We start from the raw sequence: 8,303 nt of genomic DNA, 5'->3' as shown, positions 1-8,303 counted from the left end.
GAGGAGCAGTGCTGTGAGGTGACGCAACACAAGTTGAATATCACAGAGTTCGATGCAAATTCTGGGCTCCCCCAATCTAATCCAAACTCGTATTCCTCCATTTGTTGTTCTTTATTCTGACACATCTTCAGGTTGAAAGTATGTTTGATTCTTTGTTTGTGTGAAGTTTAACAAAATGTGGTACATTGCTGCTAAGTTTAGAAAAATATAAATTTCTCTAATTTTACTTTACAGCTGGAGTCCCAGCTATAATATGTCTGTGAAAATATTTTTTTCACTGATGTCTGGTACCTCTTAGAAAGCAACAAAAACTATATAAATACATTCCAGTAATTCAGATGATATATTGCATATCTAATTAAGGTTTGTGAGATAAAAAGGTACATTTGTGCTCTACATTTGCATGACACAAGGTTAGGCCTTGTAAATTAGATGAAACACCATTAATAATCAAACAAATGAGGTCAGCTTTTCATTCTTTCCACTTCTATTATGATAATTTTATACTTCTATTGGTGCACAATTGAACAATGATTACTTTGCTAAATACTACATGAGTTTTGACAAAACCAACCCCTGAGGAGTCAAAATAAGTAATTTCTATGCAGCAGAAATCATTTTCACATTAGCCTGCATGGGATATTATACAACCCAATTATCACAATATGTAGACATGTATAATAAATAAGATACAAGAGATCTAACGCAATCTCAGGTTATGTGAACAGGGCAGATGAAGCATTTTGCAATAGAAAATTGTAATGATGCTATTCTATATCCACTGAAAACCGGGGTGTGCAGTAACAAATTGCATTCCCTCTGAGTTTTTAGACAGTTCCGGAAAGCACAGCACTAACGATAAGAACGTACTTCACTGGTTATGATTAAAGCTTGCCATTGCTTTTATTAAAAAAAAAATACACCAAAAGATTTAGTGTAGCGCCAAAGGCGCCTAAAGAAAGGGAAAGGAGTACTTGTGGCACCTTAGAGACTAACCAATTTATTTGAGCATAAGCTTTCGTGAGCTACAGCTCACTTCATCGGATGCATACTGTGGAAATTTCCACAGGTATTTTCCACAGTATGCATCCGATGAGGTGAGCTGTAGCTCATGAAAGCTTATGCTCAAATAAATTGGTTAGTCTCTAAGGTGCCACAAGTACTCCTTTTCTTTTTGTGAATACAGACTAACACGGCTGTTACTCTGAAACCTAAAGAAAGGGCTAATGTGTGGATGGTTCTTGGTCACAGAGTTTGCTTGTTGTTTGCAGGCAGGTTTTAATGTTATAATTCCAGGGCTTTATATTTATATTTATTATATCAAGCAGGGATGAAATGTTGTCAGAACACCTCTGCCCCAGGAGTAATATTGTCAGTACAGTAAAGGCTCAAGCCAGCAGGGAGAGGACATGGCTGGCATGTTCTGGCCCTCGTAGGAAGGGGATTTCATCCTCAGAATGGTCCAGCAACAGGAGGCGATATGGGTGGCGTGTCTCAGGGGCCTGGCCTGGCAAGAGCTGTGAGCACAGAATTGCCACTGAAGACAAACACTGACCTATTCAAAAGCAGCCTAAGGGATTTAAAACCATATCTCCCATCAATTCCAACGGCAATTCTACATCTAAATCCCACGGGTGGCTTGACAATCACAACAAATGCATTCTGCTTGCAGAGAACTCCAAACATCGGGCCTCCTATCTGATCATTCTCTATTAACAGCCTAAAGTCAGGCATTATGAAAAGAGCGTGGTTTAAATCCAGGCTAGATATAATAAAATAACCCTTTTCACCTTTCCAGTGCCTTGCATCCTTTTTTGTTGCATTGGATTACATAACACTTGTGTCACCAGTGTGTATATGGATTATAATAATATCTGTAAGTGGGTTAACCCAGAGATCTGCAGTGTGGATTGGGAAGGAATATTTTACTCTTCATTTGGTTTATATTTGATTTTGGTGGCTTTTGTTGGTCTTTTTTGTTACCAGAAGTGCCCATTACTTTGGGGTATGCTCATTTATTAGGGTTACTCTTCTGGGGGGGGAGGGGAGGAATTCTGTAGTTCTATTAATGTACTGCTTGTGTCACGTGTGTGCTCATATGGAGCTCTACTTCTCCCTTCTGCAAGTCCCCTCCCAATGGAGCTCTCCTGCAGGACCTAGGTTCCCCAGGGCTGGGTTCCTCCAGCCCCAGAATCAGACAAAGACACACACACACCCGCTAACAGAGCAAGTCCGAGTGGACCGGGTCAATCAGCACTCTCAAGCTGACCCCCTTATGTTCCCCTGGTCTCAATAGGCTGGGCCAAGCAGCACTTTCAGCTGTCACCCTTATATGCCACAGGTTCAGCACGTCCCTGTTCCCACGTTCACATTACAATTATGCTGGTAGTAACCCACTTGATGAGCAAACCCCACAGTATTTTTGGGCGCTACAGGGATCTATAGCTTAGGTAAAAGCATTGCTCTGAAGCATTGCTGCAGAGTAAATGGGGGAAGCTAAAAACACAAAAGAATAAAGTTCAGAGAGAGAAGCAACCAGCTTAACCATAAAAGTTATTTATTGAATAATAGTGATAACTACAGAAGGAGGGCTAAACAAATGTAAGTTACATTATTAAGGGTTAATAACTGAGGTAGAAAAGAAAACCGAGAGAGAGAAGAGAGAGAGAGAGAGGGATCTCACCCACTCCATGAGGTTTGAACTGGTCGGGGTTCCCAGGTGATGATGGTAGATCAGGGTCCTGAGTGTTGGAGACAGGCAGTGCCCCCAGCACGGTCAGTCAGGAGATGGAGTCCCAGTGGAATTGATACAGAGTTTGGGTCCATGCATCAGAACACTTACTCAGGCATAGGTAGGGGTTTTTGTAGAGAAACAACAATGGTTCAAGGGAGAACACTAGGTTTGTTTATGGGTAAACTGATGACTCGGCGGTTTTTCTTTAGGCTAGACAATGGGAGCTGATCCATAGGAGCTTGGCTATGGGTGGTGTTTTCTTCCAGGGAGCTCACAATGCAATTAGGCTGCTTCAGTATTTTGGATATCAGTCAAGGATTCATTACTAGAATTAATCTGATAACTGCTGAGCTGGGTGTGTGCAGGTGTAGGTTCATTAACATCTGGAGCAGAGATCCCCGATGATGCAGTGCTTCCCTGCTTTTCTGGTCCCAGAGTTCAGTGCGGTTCTCTGTTCTCCATTCTGTATGCAAATGGAGATGTCTCCCTGTCCAATCTTTCATGCAGATGAGGCTAGGGGAGTTGTCTCTGTTCTTCATTCTGTATGCTAATGGAGATGTCTTAATCTTGTTACCCTTGTCAGGAGGGGTCTAGGTGTATCTCCCAACGCCCTTCACTGCTCTCTGCAAGCCTTTTCTCTGATCGGTTTTGGTTCAAGCAGAGACTGGTGGTGGGGGGTGTCTTTCATGAGTCAGACAGGCTAGATACTGCACCCCGGTTCCCCAAAAACACAGAGTTGATTGGTATCAGCTTGCTTTGTGCAAAGGCAATGCACTGTAAGCCATCTTTATTCATTTAACAGATGTCTATTTAATAGGCTTTCACTATATTTTCTATGCCATTTTTCAAACAGTTTGCATAGGGTTATATATTACTGGAGCCAACTGCATGCAGACACTTTTAGAAGAGAGATACTGAACTGATGTTCTATCCTGGATCCTGTCCTTCTGCTTTACTTAGATGCCTAGTACACTAACCATTGGGTAATGTATTTTAATATATACAACTCTGAATGTCTGTTTCCTAAAGGGATATGGATCATTGAATTATTCCATCATGCTGGAAAGAGTAGCTACAAGAAGTGTCAGCTTGGGCACTCAGTTTGTTGTTTTCTGTGAGCCTGATTCAATGCTCACTGAAGGCAATGGGAGGCTTTCCATTGATTACAGTGTGAGTTGGATCTAGCTCTAAAATCCTGGTAAAACTAGATTGAAGTGTATTGGCTAATATTAGAACAATGCACGCTATAGTGATTTTTGTTCTGACCTGTACATTGTTCCTTGTCTTCAGGTAATTATAAAACTGCAATGCCATTGCATGATGATGGAACTAAAATAATGACTTACAGACCTTTACCCCAAACTAGGCCAGCCTAAAATCCCAAAAGCCAGAATGTGAATTTAACCCCTGGCCTATTATTGGAAGTAGTGTGTTTCTGCATTGCCAGGAGGAGCTTCCCTTCTACCCTTGGGAATGCCATCTGCAAATTTCTCTGGGGGTGGCCAGCTCCCTGGGCTTTTGGGGGGCAGTAGGGCACTGTGAGGTGGATAGCACTGCTAGGGGCCCACAGAGAAAGTAAGTCCAAAACAGACGGCAAAGAGCTAAAAAGGGAGCTCACTAAACTGGGTGATTGGACAACAAAATGACAGATGAAATTCATTATTGATAAGAGCAAACTAATGTACATTGGAAAAATTATTCCAATTATACATACCAAATGATGGGGTTTAAATTAGTTGTTGCTACTGAAGAAAGAGATCTTGGTGTAATTGTGGATAATTCTCTGGAAACAGCTGTTCAGCATGCAGTGTCAGTCAAAAAAAAAACAATGTTAGGAGCATTTATGAATGGGATAAAAATAAGATCTCATAATGCCACTGTAAATTCCAGGTGTGGTACGCCCAAATCTGGACTACTGCATGCGGTTCTTGTTGCCCCATCTCAAAAAAGATATTTCAGAATTGGAAAAGGTACAGAGAAGTGCAACAAAAATTATTAGGGCTATGGAACATTTTCCATATGAGAAGAGATTGAAAAGACTGGGACTGTTCAGTTTTGAAAAGAGACAACGAAGGGGAAGATACGATAGAAGTCTCTACAATCATGAATGATATGAAGAAAGTGAATAGGGAAGTACTGTTGTCCCTTTGCATAACACAAGAACAAGGGGTCATGCGATGAAATTAATAGGCAGCAGGTTTAAAACAAACAAAGGGAAGTACTTCTTCCCATAGCACACAATCAACCTGTGAAAATTATTGCCATGGGATGTTGTGAAAGACAAAAGTATAACTGGGTTCAAAAAATAATTTGATAAGTTCATGAAGGCTAAATCCACCAGTGGCTCTTAGCCAAGATGGTCAGGGACACCACCCCATGCTTGACTGTCCCTAAACCTCTGTCTTCCAGAAGCTGGGACTGGACAACAGGGAATGGCTCACTTGATAATTCCTCTATTCTGTTCATTCCATCTGAAGCATCTGGCACTGGCAGAAGATAGGATACTGGGCTTGATGCACCATTGGTCTGATCCAGATTGGCTGTTATGTTCTAAAAGTCCATTCAAAGGTTTATCAACTTTTGTAAGTTCACAGACTATGGACTCTTAGAGGATTCAGAAACCTTAGCAACAGGTGTGAAAATAGTATAGTTCCCATGTAGGCTAAATACTCTCACCAGAAGGCAGTCTAGAGATACAAGGTGGGATTTGTCAAAAACTATATACCATGGGGCCATTTTACCAGTGCAGAACATAGAGTCAAAACAGCACAGAGGATGAGATGAAAAGAAAGACAAACAAGGAAGGGAGAGCATTCCAGAATTACATTAATTAATATAGTTAGAGATTACATTATGTGTATCACTGTATAGAATTCCTATGAAAAATACTAATACTTTGTACCCAGCTGGTCTTTGTAAAGCACTTTTTAAGTCTTTTCCCTGTGCATTTTATATATATAATATACATTTTACAGACAGAAATTTAGGAGAGGTTAAGTGAGTTGGCCCAGATCATATGGTGAGTGAGTGGCATAGCTGAAAATAGTTCTGATGAGTTCTGACTCCTGTCCGCTGCTATAGACACAGGTGACACTGCCTATTTTTAATTAAATAATATTTGTTTCATTGCACAGGTTCTCCAAGTAACTCTAGTGCCTGTCCATTTCCAAACAGTAGAGTTCTGGCTCTGGTTCTGTAATATTAGTGCCCAATGTTTACTCAGCCTGGCCACTCTTAATCCAATTTAACTTGGTATATATTAATTTAGCTTCTACGGATTCCTTCCTCAATTAAGCGAACACATTATGTATCAGGTATAAATTGGGCTAAGAGTTTTCACACAATGTTTTGCACCAGTTTAACAACATTTGACAGTTAGTTAAACTAGTAGAGTTAGTTTTAGGCAATGCAGCTGCAAAGCAATTAAAACTCAGTAACTTATTCATTGACTAACACTTGCACAGTCATTTGTCAGTTCCTGTTAATTTATCTCCGAATATTTCTGTGTCCCTGAAAAATCTGTTAAGTACAAGTCTGATGAAAAAGAAGGAATCCAGGAAATACAATCTTTAACTGTACAGTACACAATAAATCAAAACTCTCTTCCTTTCTGAGAATAGTTGTGGGGTTACACGAGAATAACTGTAAGGTGAGAGGGCTGCCTTGCAGACTGTTCTACAGTCAGGCTGTTCCATTGTCCCAAGAAAGTAATGTTCTACAGAATGATGACTTACACAGCAGATTTTATACTTAAATGAATAATATCCATGCCACTTACCAATCTGTCTTTCCTTCTCTTTTGATTCCATCCCCATAATCTGATTGATGCCTTCATGATTTACAACTAAAATCAGCTGTGAAAACTGATCTAAGAGTTTGAGAAACAGGCATAGGGAGCTCAGAGTCCTCAATCTTATTATAATATAAGATTTTTTTTGTCCCCACATTTACTATAATCCTACTTTAAAAAGAAACCCTTGGCTAACACGTGATCAGCCAAGGGCTGCACTCCCTTGCCTCCATAGAGACACCACACGATAATTCCTGAATAAAACAGAGACCTAAGGATGTTTGACAAATTAAGCCATTTACTTCCATTTGTTTGAGGCATTGTGTGCATACTAGGCTTCCAAATATCTTCATAATCATATCTTTTGAGGCATACCTGAAGGTGCTTCTTGATTGACTCCCTCCATCTATATGCAGATTTGTACTAAGCCAGTAAATAATTTGTAACAATTTGTATGAGGATTGTAGTCTTTCCAGTCCAATTCTGATCATTTGTAAACTGCTTCTATTCATGTGCAGATCAACTGTAATAAGGCTGCTAATAAAAAAAGCAGTTAATACAATATACAATGGGAATACAAAGTGTAATTTAGAGGGGAGATTTTTGACATAAAAGCTTTTTCAAGCTGTGGGCAAAAAATAGATTAATATAATTCTGTTTTGTTCTTTTTGTTTTTACAGTCTAAGTACAGCCTGGTGGCCAAAAAATATATTTTAATGCAATTTCTCTTTCCAGTCTGTAAGTTAGGCCCCCTTTTTTCATTTTAATACTTCTGCATTTTAACAGTGTTATTTTCTGAATTTGTGTCATGAGGTTCAGTTGCCAAAATGACTTGATTGTGCAGTTCTGAAACTGTGTCCAAAATATTGGTAGTTAACTGACTTTCATTTAATTATTCCTAAGGAGGAACAACAAATTAACTCACGAAGAGTATGACCTGCTACGCCCCCAACCGACACTGGACGTATACATATGGAGCAAGCAGTCACTGAGGGCACACACAAAGGCCTCTTGGATCACAGCACTGAGTGCTGCAGAAGTCGCTGCAAATGACACTCAGCAATAGATTTTACCGCTAGATCTTTGACTAGACATGGGAGAAGAATTATTTTCTCTACTGTGCAAACTTCTCCAGCCCTTCTTTTTTGAAGCTGAGTCTGAGCAGTGTTGTCTTCTCTCACACTCTGACCTGTTAGTAGTCTTGATGTAGTGTCCAAGAAATAAATTGTTTCACTGTAGCAACTATGCTGCCACTGTGCAACGTTACAGTTTGAAGTCATATTTTTCTGGGTAACAGAAGAAGATGAAATATCTACTTCAGCTGTTGCAGCATCACCTCTTCTCTTTGTTCCATTGCAATTCAGCCAGAGTTGCAACATCTTTCCCAGACTCTTTATAGTGGCCACTGGAGCATCTGCTCTTGTATATACTATTGCAGACATGTTTCCTGGCACCTCCCATCTCTCCTGTTACAGCTGAGATTGCACCACTTGTTCTTTTCTCTCCTGCTATTGCTGTGACTTTAGAAATTGAGGCATTGTGTCCTGGTTTTCTGAAGTATCTATAGAGTTCAGCACTTCCGAAAATCAGATTTGAATCCAACACCTTTCACAAGCTGTGTTTTCTTACAAAGCCCTGATCCTGTTATCAGATCTGCCTGATCACATCCTGGCAGCTGCACAGAATCCCACGGCAGTCAGTGAGACTTAACATGGATGCAAATTTTCCCTCTCACAATATAATTGCAGGATTGGGACCCATGGGTATTTTTGATCAAAA

Source organism: Lepidochelys olivacea (genome assembly GCF_965140295.1).
Source record: "Lepidochelys olivacea isolate rLepOli2 genome assembly, chromosome: 10".
In the NCBI taxonomy this organism is placed as follows: domain Eukaryota; kingdom Metazoa; phylum Chordata; order Testudines; family Cheloniidae; genus Lepidochelys; species Lepidochelys olivacea.
The sequence above is the reverse complement of the archived record's forward strand: the minus strand, read 5'-3'. Positions refer to the sequence as shown.